The sequence below is a fragment of the Pelodiscus sinensis genome, chromosome 3, assembly GCF_049634645.1.
Source record: "Pelodiscus sinensis isolate JC-2024 chromosome 3, ASM4963464v1, whole genome shotgun sequence".
In the NCBI taxonomy this organism is placed as follows: Eukaryota; Metazoa; Chordata; order Testudines; family Trionychidae; genus Pelodiscus; species Pelodiscus sinensis.
The window spans coordinates 7,798,462-7,808,060 of record NC_134713.1 but is presented as its reverse complement, the minus strand read 5'-3'; the positions used below and the strand labels follow the sequence as shown (position 1 = coordinate 7,808,060).

Genomic DNA, 9,599 nt, shown 5'->3' with positions numbered 1-9,599 from the left:
ATGGGAAATCAGGAGATAATGAATTAAGAATTAACTTCTCCTAAAAAGCATTCGCGGTTCTATGTCCCTTGCACCCCATATTATAAAGCCATTTACACGAGCGGTGTCTTTGTGATTATATGGATTTCTTAGAAGCTGAGCAGAGCCTTTCTTAGCTATGGTTTGGCTTTGACGAGGGCTCTGAAAAGGGCCAGGTGTCTCTGCCCATGGCTAAACATGCTTTTCAGAGGGACATTCTTTTTTAAATGGAAATCTGATAAAAATGACTTTTATTTTCAAGGTATATACACAGGTCCAGTCTGGTTGTGGGCTTCATGCACTGAAGCATTAAAATCCATCAGCAGGTATCTGTAAGGATTCTTGTAAGTGTCCTCAAAACCTCCAAAAAACCTGTGCTTTACCACCAGGGTACATTAGCTAAGCCAAAGTGGTGATCTGTTGTTTATCACAGGGCTAATAAAAATTACCATATATTTAGTTCAGCTTTTTTCCCCCAGCAAAAGACATTTTGCATAATCTCTCTCTATATTTTAAAGGCTTCTGTCTGTAAGTCTGTCTGACTGTCTGTCTGTAAGTCTCTTTGTTGAAGAACTCCTAAATGGTAACAGCTAGGACCACCAAATTCGATATGCAGCTTCTTATCCTAACTTAAACAAGGTCTGGGTTTGGTTGTGACAGGAAAATGGGATGTTCCTGGAATTCAATAGTTTTCCATAACATGGAAAGGGGGGGGGCTGATGAGAGGGATGCAATACTGCACACTCATCACCGGGGGCAGCAAGCACTAGCACAGGTATACGGCAGAGTGACCAATGGAGGCAACCAGACCAGGAGAGTGAGGCCAGCTGAGGACAGAGTTCTCCATCTTACTAGCTACCAGCCCTTCCTCTCCCAAACACCTCCCTCCCAGCCCTTGGACCCAGGGAAGAAGCACTGTTGCCCCTACCACTATGCCCCGCTCAAACACTACCAGGGCTAGGCAGTGCAGACCCATCCCACCCCCCTGTAAGACACACAAGCACCCCCCCTCCCAGCAACACCAGACCCCCCTCCCAGAATGGCTACACCAGCAAGCCTGCATAGCCTCCCCAGAACAGGTCCGGGGAGCATCAGTGGGAGGCCTCCTTGTTCCCCCCATGGTCCAGGGCTTGTCCCTCCCCTACCCCAGGCCATATCGTGTGACTATGGTAGGACATCAGTTCTGATAGTTAACATTTTTCCACTACCAGTGCACCAATTCTTTCTCATAGTCATTGCTTCTGAGGATTGAATCCCCCCCTCCTCATTCCCCTCCGTGTTCCTAGATGTCTATGGCTACATCTACACTGCAGGCTTCTTGCGCAAGAACTTTTTGCAGAAGAGATCTTCCGCAAAAAGTTCTTGCACAAGAGCACGTCCAAACTGCCATGTGCTTTTGCGCAAGAGAGTGTAAAATTGTAAACAGTGTAGGGCCACAAACTGACCAGCACAGGGTTCCAAATGAATGTTTGTCTGTTGTTTCCAGAACAAGCCTCAGTTTTCCCCCTACTGAGGAGACATACACAGAAATAAACTAGGATGCAAGAAGATGGAGTGTTATGCAAACAACTTGTCAGCTGTCCTTTATTATGAATGCTGCCTAGAAAATGTTACAGTTTTCACAGCTCATAGTTCAACCACATCTGAATGGGTTTTCATAGGAACTTCATAGGCACCTTCCTCATCCCAGGACGGTTACACTGTCAAATTTCTAGTATCTGCCGCTAGCCATGTAAGTGTTACAGCTCCTTAGAAAAGATGTGGAAAGATAAAATAAGGTAACATTTTAGCTAATCTTAGCACATGCTCGCAGACTTCTATAGTCTCCCTACATTTCACTAAAATTTTCTCCTACACTCTAATTTGTATCACCAAAATAGGAGGACAGCAAAAAAGAAGGTAACAAATCTGCAAAGCTGAAGTTTGGCTGGGATCTGCTCAGGTTTAAGTACCCATTCTCCAGATACTTAATGATGCCCTTGTCACCCACTCCCCGGAGGCCACCCCGAGTTCGGGTGCACCAGCGTCCAAAACAGAGGACTAGCCTCACGATTGACCGCCCCGCCGCAGTCTATGGCTTGTAGCGTAGTGTGCTTCGGGCCCACTTAGACCCGAGGGGCCGGGAAGGGGGCTCGGGCCCTCCCACTCTCCGAGCCCCGACCCAGGGCCCTAAGACGGGGACGCTCGACCCTTGTCAGTGGAGGGGGTTGAATTCCCCAAACCCTCCACTCGTGGGGTTCGCGGCCCCGCCCTGGGTCACTTCTTCCCGGCTTAGCCCCTTTCAGTTCCCCAGCGAGGGGACAGACTCACCAGGAGTCTCTTCCTCAGGCGAGGATCCGGTCGCAGCGGTTCCCTCGCTCTTGGCTCCTCTGGCGGGGGGGTGGACGTTCTCCACACCCAGGAGCTTCCCCCCATCTGGCTGTGGCTGCCGCCCTTTTGAATTCCCCGCCCGTCCATCCTGCCAGCTGGCGTTGCCCCGGCGTTTAGGGCCCCACCCCTCCTGGGGTCCTGCCCGTCGCTCCTGCTGACGTCATCCACAGGTGTCGGGCGAAGCTGCGGATTGTTGGCCGCGTCGGCTCTTAGCGCAGCTCCCGGACCTCTCGCGCTCCACCCCCCCTCGTCCTCTTGGGGGCTGCCTCCCTGCCCCGGCATCCGGTTCAGTGCGGGGTGGCGTGGGCGAGCCGCCTACCCCGTCACAGCCCTGTCTCACCCCCGCCCCTTCCTTTTTCCTTTTTTTTTCTTCTTTTTCTTCCCCCTTTCCTTCCCCTCTTCTATTTATTTCCAGTTTTCATATCCCCTACTCATAACTCTGGTCATGTGAAGAAGTGGGCTGTGCCCACGAAAGCTCATGATACCATCTACATGTTTTGTTAGTCTATCAAGTGCTACCAGACGATTTGTTTTTTTTTTACTATAAAGCAAAGACAGCATACGTACTATGGAGTATACTGAGGTTCTCTCTACTTCTAAGGTGCCAAACATTATTAGCATATGGATAGATCTGTTGAAATCCTGTTTTTGTGCAAGTGGCATTCATAAATTAACCAATCTGTGAATTGAAATGATTGTTACCTGCACAGTATCACAAATGTTCCTGGAGCATTATAGGGAAAATACAATTGGCAAATCCCTGTCTTGAGAAAGATACAATATGAATATTTATATCTGGCAAGCATCTACTTTCTCATGGAAAATACTCCAACAGATTTTAGAAGAAGACCGTAGTGCAGAGAGCTATTCTAGAACACAACTCTACCAGGGAAACAATTGGTAGTTGGATGTATGCATTTGTGTATTCACTATTTACTATTTGTAATCAATATTGGATGTGTATTTAGAGAATTTGCTGAGATTGGTGTATCAAAGCCTATTACAGGGAATTTTAAATCCTTTTTGAAATGTGAAATAAAGTTAATTGCATTGAAAATACTCTGTAACAGGAATGTACGGGGTTTTTAGCTTTGTTTTTTTCTGTCAATATAAAACAAACAGTTTTAAATATAGTGTTTGCAGAAAATCATGAGTTTTCTCTTTCCCTCCATTAATAAACATCAGTTTTATTTATAGTTTGAAGCAGAGACATGAAATACTGATGTATCAAACATATAAATACCAATGGCAGCCCTTCTCTTGTTTTGTTGCATTTTCTCAGGGAACAATGAACAGGAAGTGTTTCTGCTTAGAGGGCCTTCAGGACAATTTTTAAAAAGGTCTAAGATGTTATACAGAAAATTGACATCTCAATGCCTAGAAACATGGCCCAGGAGCTGGCAGATCCCACATTGCAGCCGTGACAGCCCGGGGCTGGAGGAATGGGGTGGTGTTACTCTGGACAGCAGCCCGGGAACAGGCACAAGAAGCGGGGCTCCCAGCCAGACTTATGTGCAAGCAGCAGGGCTTCGGAGGCTCTCCCACTGCCAGGCTCTTGGGGAGCCAGAGCATGGTGCCCAACCGCCTGGAGTCCGTCTGCCCCCGCAAAGACTTCCTCCCTCCCCAGTGGCTGCACCTGCCGCAGCTGCCAGAGCACCCACAAGGTGCTTGGGGGAGCCACTGCACTGACTCGTCTGCTCCTTCCCTTCTCCTCCTAGCAGGTGGCCGGGCGGCCCTGGGCTCTGCAGGCAGGGCTGAGGCAGTGAGCAGCGCAGGCGGGACCACAACGGGGAGAAGTCGGGACAGCAGCCCCCAGCACTGCTACTTTTGCCACCTCAGCAGGCTGCAGTGCCCTGGAGTGCTGTGTGCACACGGCATTACCTGCTCCTCACTGTGCCCCACCTGGGGCAGGCAGGCAATCTTGCACCTCCCCGGCCACCGGGGCTAGAGGGGGAGGAGGGTTACAGCTGAGGGGCAGAGAAAGGTCTTGGGCAGGGGGAAGGGAGAGGGCCGGGGAGAGAAGGTACCCTGGCTCATGGGAGGGGGGAGGAGAAGGGATACTGGCTTGTGGCGGGGGAGATGGAGAAGGGGCCGGACTAGCATGACAGAGAGAGGAGGGAGAATGGGAGTCTAGGCTGCGGGACGTGGGGAGACAGAGAAGGGACCCTGGTTCACAGGAGATGATTCTGGTTCATGGAGCTGGAGGAGGGAGAAGGGATCAGGGCTGGCACGGAGAGGGGGATTGGCAAGCGCAGCGAGCTGGGGGCACAGCCCCCAAGTCTTCCTGTATTACATTTTATTTGATGTTTCATAATATTTAAAAGGCTCAGAGGGGTATCCTGTAACTTTAAAAAAAGTAAAAATAAAAACCAACAATGGTCCTGTACTCAATGGCAAACTCGGTCAGTGATAATGAACATGTTCTTTGCCAGATCGTTGATAAAAATCTTAAACAGCGCATGTCAAGAACCAGTCCCGGGTGGACTCCCCTAGACTGAATGCTAGGGATATTTTCACAGCTCATAGTTCAACCACATTTGAATGGATTTTCATGGGGATATCACAGGCACCTTCCTCATCCCAGGACTGTTACACTGTCAAATTTTCTCTTTGCAGAAAATCATGAGTTGTATCTTTCCCTCCATTAACAAACATCAGTTTTAATTATAGTCTGAAGTAGAACCATGAAATACTGATGTATCAAACATTAATATACCAATGGCAACCCTTCTCTTGTTTTGTTGCATTTTCTCAGGGAACAGAGAATAGGAAGTGTTTGGGCTTAGATGTCATTCAGGAAAATTTTTGAAAAGGTTAGGATGTTATACAGAAAATTGATATCTCATCATTTGGGAGACATATTCTAGCCAGGTCTCACAGGTGACAAAATATGAAAGCCCATAAAGCTTCAGAACCCCAGAACCTCCATCTAGTCATCACTTTCTTCCTTCCCTCCATTTTTTGCCCCCCCCTGGAGGCACCAAACATAGCATGCTGAGGAGAGGGGATTGAGAACCAGAATCCATGAGTCCTGCAGCCATACAGAGAATCATAGAATCATAGGACTGGAAGGGACCTCAAGAGGTCATCGAGTCCAGCCCCCGCAGGACCAAGCTCCGTCTACACCATCCTTGACAGATGTCTATCTAACCTGTTTTTAAATATCTCCAGAGAGGGAGATTCCACCACCTCCCTTGGCAATTTATTCCAATATTTGACCACCCTGACAGTTAGGAATTTTTTCCTAATGTCCAATCTAAACCTCCCCTGCTGCACTTTAAGCCCATTACTCCTTGTCCTGTCCTCAGAAACCAAGAGGAATAAATTTTCTCCTTCCTCCTTGTGACACCCTTTTAGATATTTGAAAACCGCTATCATGTCCCCCCTTAATCTTCTTTTTTCCAAACTAAACAAGCCCAGTTCATGAAGCCTGGCTTCATAGGTCATGTTCTCTAAACCTTGAATCATTCTTGTCGCTCTTCTCTGTACCCTTTCCAATTTCTCCACATCTTTCTTGAAATGTGGCGCCCAGAACTGGACACAGTACTCCAGCTGAGGCCTAACTAGTGCAGAGTAGAGCGGCAGAATGACTTCACGAGTTTTGCTTACAACACACCTGTTGATACAACCTAGAATCATATTTGCTTTTTTTGCAACAGCATCACACTGTTGACTCATATTCAACTTGTGGTCCACTATGACCCCTAGATCCCTTTCCGCCATGCTCCTTCCTAGACAGTCGCTTCCCATCTTGTATGTATGGAACTGATTGTTCCTTCCTAAGTGGAGCACTTTGCATTTCTCTTTATTAAACCTCATCCTGTTTACCTCTGACCATTTCTCTAACTTGCTAAGGTCATTTTGAATTATGTCCCTATCCTCCAAAGAAGTTGCAACCCCACCCAGTTTGGTGTCATCTGCAAACTTAATAAGGGCAGTTAGGATTTCGATGGGAACTTTCCTTCTCATCCTCCAGTCATTGCCCTCTATTTCAACCATGTCTGTGTGGATGGAAGATGCTGATTTCTTCACACACCACTTCTTCGCTTTTATCCTATTGATAATAAATTAGAATTCACCGGCTACGTCTACACTGGCACCCTTTCCTGGAAATGCTTAAAACGGAACAGTTGTCCGTTATAAGTATTTCCGGAAAAGTGTGTCTACATTGGCAGGATGCTTTTCCGGAAAAGCACTTTTTCTGGAAAAGCGTCCATGGCCAATGTTGACACGCTTTTCCAGAAAAAAGCCCCGATCGTCATTTTCTTGATCGGGGCTTTTTTGCAGAAAAGACTACTGTGCTGTCTACACTGGCCCTTTTCCGGAATAGTTTTTCTGGAAAAAGACTTTTTCCCGAATGGAAGTGGCATAGTTTTTCCAGAAAAACACTGACAATTTTACAGTAGATCGTCATTGCTTTTCCTGAATAAGTGGCCCAGTGTAGACACAGCCACCATGTTTAAGTTGTGGTGTTGCTTTGATCAAGTTCATTTTTCTTTTCTAGTTGAAGCACAAACATTAAACAAACTGTGGGCCTAAAAATAAGATCTAGAACATAGAGGCCCACAGACTACAACCAGATGCCAAGCCATTTGATCTGGCTTGTTGCCTCCTTGGCAGGGAGGAGAGACTTTTGTGCACTACCCCACCCCCAAACACTGGCTTGGGAGCAAGGTAGCATAAGAAGTCTCCTCTCCTCAGCCCGCCACTGCGAGTATCATACGACATGTAGGCTAGAACTATAACAGAGTTTAAAGATAAGCTAGATACATTTATGGAGGTTAGGTCCATAAAAGGCTATTAGCCAGGGGATAGAAATGGTGTTCCTGGCCTCCTTTTGTCAGAGGCTGGAGATGGATGGCACAAGACAAATTGTTTGATCATTGTCTTTGGTCCACCCCCTCCAGGATACTTGGCGCTGGCCATTGTCGGCGCTACTGGGCTATATGGACCTTTATTCTGACCCAGTACGGACATTCTTATGTTCTTATGTTAAATGAAGCCATCAGCTCTTCAAAATAGCTGGTGGTTCCCTCTAGCTGCTGCATGACCCTGGAGAGGGGCAAAAGACTTTGTGTTCTCCCCCATTCCCCAGGATGTGATTGACCTCTCAGACCTCACATCCTCTTCTGCACCCCAATCCTCTACCCCAAGCTCCCTTCTGCACCCAGACTCTGTCCCAAGCCCTGTACCCCCTCCTGGACTACTTTCCAAAATCTTGGAATGCCTCCTCCCCCATCAAAAATTATTGTCCACCCCGGTCAACATGGTTTTTGTAAAGGGAAATCATTCTTCATCAATCTACGAGAATTCTCTGAGGGGGCCAACAAGCAAGTGGACAACGGGAATCCAGTATATGCAGTGTACAAGGGATGTTAGCTAACAGATAATTAAATATTTGAGTAGCCATATGAAATCTTAACGGTTAGTCGACTATTCTATAGTCCCCAGGGTGGGTCCAGCAGCTTCCCAGGAAATCCCCTGCCATACCACACTGCTTCCTCACACAGAGGCGGCAGTGTGGGGTTCCAGGCAGGAGCTGGTCTGTGAGGGGAGCCAGTTTAAAAACCAGCTTCCTGTGCAGACTGGCTTCCTGCAATAGTGCAGGGTGGCAGCAGCCCTTGTCTAGGGACGGATCCAATCTCCCTGTAGAAAGAGGCTGCTGGGAGTGAGGGAGCCCTGAAGCAGCCTCTGTTCATGGTGATCAGGGCCGGCTACAGAGGCTGCTTCCCTGTCTGTGGCGGGTGGTCTCAGCCTCTGTCCACGACTAGCATGGGTACTGCAGTGGACAGAGGCTGCTTCCCTGTCTGTGGGTACTGCAGTGGACAGAGGCTGCTTCGTGGCAGCCCAGAAGGCCCACGCTTCCCAGCAGCCTCCCCATGTCCAGAGCCCTTTACATGCATAAAAATTTATGCAGAGCCACAGCAGTCCACTGTGTTGTACAATTATGCTTTTGAAGGCTTTCCAGTTTGTCAACCTCATGGAGCCCCTGGAGACGTCTCCGCGGAGCACAGTTTAAGAAACACTGAACTAGATTAACCAATAAGTCTTGGTTTATCAGTTAATTGACTAGTTGACTACCCATTCACATTCCTACAGTGTACTTAGATTATGAGAGAGCCTTTGACAAGGTCCCTCACTAAAGGCTCTTAAGTAAAGTAAGGAGTCATGGAATGAGATAAGAGGTCCTCTCATGGAATGGTAACTGGTTAAAAGATATGAAAAAAGAGCGGTTATGAATGTTTATTATCATAAAGGAGAGAGGTAAACAGTGATGTCCAGAGGGTATATGCTGGGACCAATGATATTCAACATATTCATAAATGATCTGGAAAAAAGGGGTAAAGAGTAAGGTGGCCAAATTTGCAGATGATTCAAAATTACTTCAAATAGTTAAATCCTAGGAAGACTGTGAAAAGCTACAAAAGGATCTCTCCAAACTGATTGACTGGGTAACAAAATGACAGATATAAATATAATGTGATAAATGGGGTCTACATTAGCAGCTACTACTCAGGAAAGAGATTTTGGAGTCATTATGGATAGATACCTGAACACATCCTTGCAATGGGCAGCAGCAGTCAAAAAGTGAACAAAATGTTGAGAATCATTAAGAAAGGGATAGAGAATAAGGCAGAAAATATCATATTGCCTTATATAAATACATGGTAGACCCATATCTTGAACAGTGCATGCAGATGTGTTCACCCTATCTCAAAAAAATATATTGGATTTTCAAAAAGGTTCAGAAAAGGGCAACAAAATTATTAGGGGCATGAAACAGCTTGGCTACGTCTACACTGGCACCCTTTTCCGGAAATGCATAAAACAGAACAGTTTTCCGTTATAAGTATTTCCGGAAAAGTGCATCTACATTGGCAGGATGTTTTTCCAGAAAAGCACTTTTTCCGGAAAAGCATCCGTGCCAATGTAGATGCGCTTTTCCACAAAAAAGCCCCAATAATCATTTTCGCGATCAGGGCTTTTTTGTGGAAAAGAAATCTGTGCTGTCTACACTTGCCCTTTTCCGGAACAGTTTTCCGGAAAAGGACTTTTGCCCGAATGGGAGCAGCATAGTTTTTCTGAAAAAACACTGACAATTTTACAGTAGATGGTCAGTGCTTTTCCGGAAATTCAAGGGGCCAGTGTAGACAGCTGGCAAGTTATTCCGGAAAAGCGGCTGATTTTCCGGAATAAGTGGCCAGTGTAGA

The 9,599-nt window shown here is 46.9% G+C and overlaps 1 long non-coding RNA gene across 1 annotated transcript; it reads right to left on the bottom strand.

The window, feature by feature from the left end:
* Positions 1-1,568: 1,568 nt before the first annotated feature.
* LOC112545313 (uncharacterized) lies at positions 1,569-2,977 on the bottom strand. The gene is made up of 2 exons (XR_003088779.2): positions 2,329-2,977; positions 1,569-1,766 (listed from the first exon to the last, which is right to left on the bottom strand). It is a non-coding gene; the product is annotated as an uncharacterized LOC112545313 (long non-coding RNA).
* Between the last annotated feature and the right edge of the window lie 6,622 nt (positions 2,978-9,599).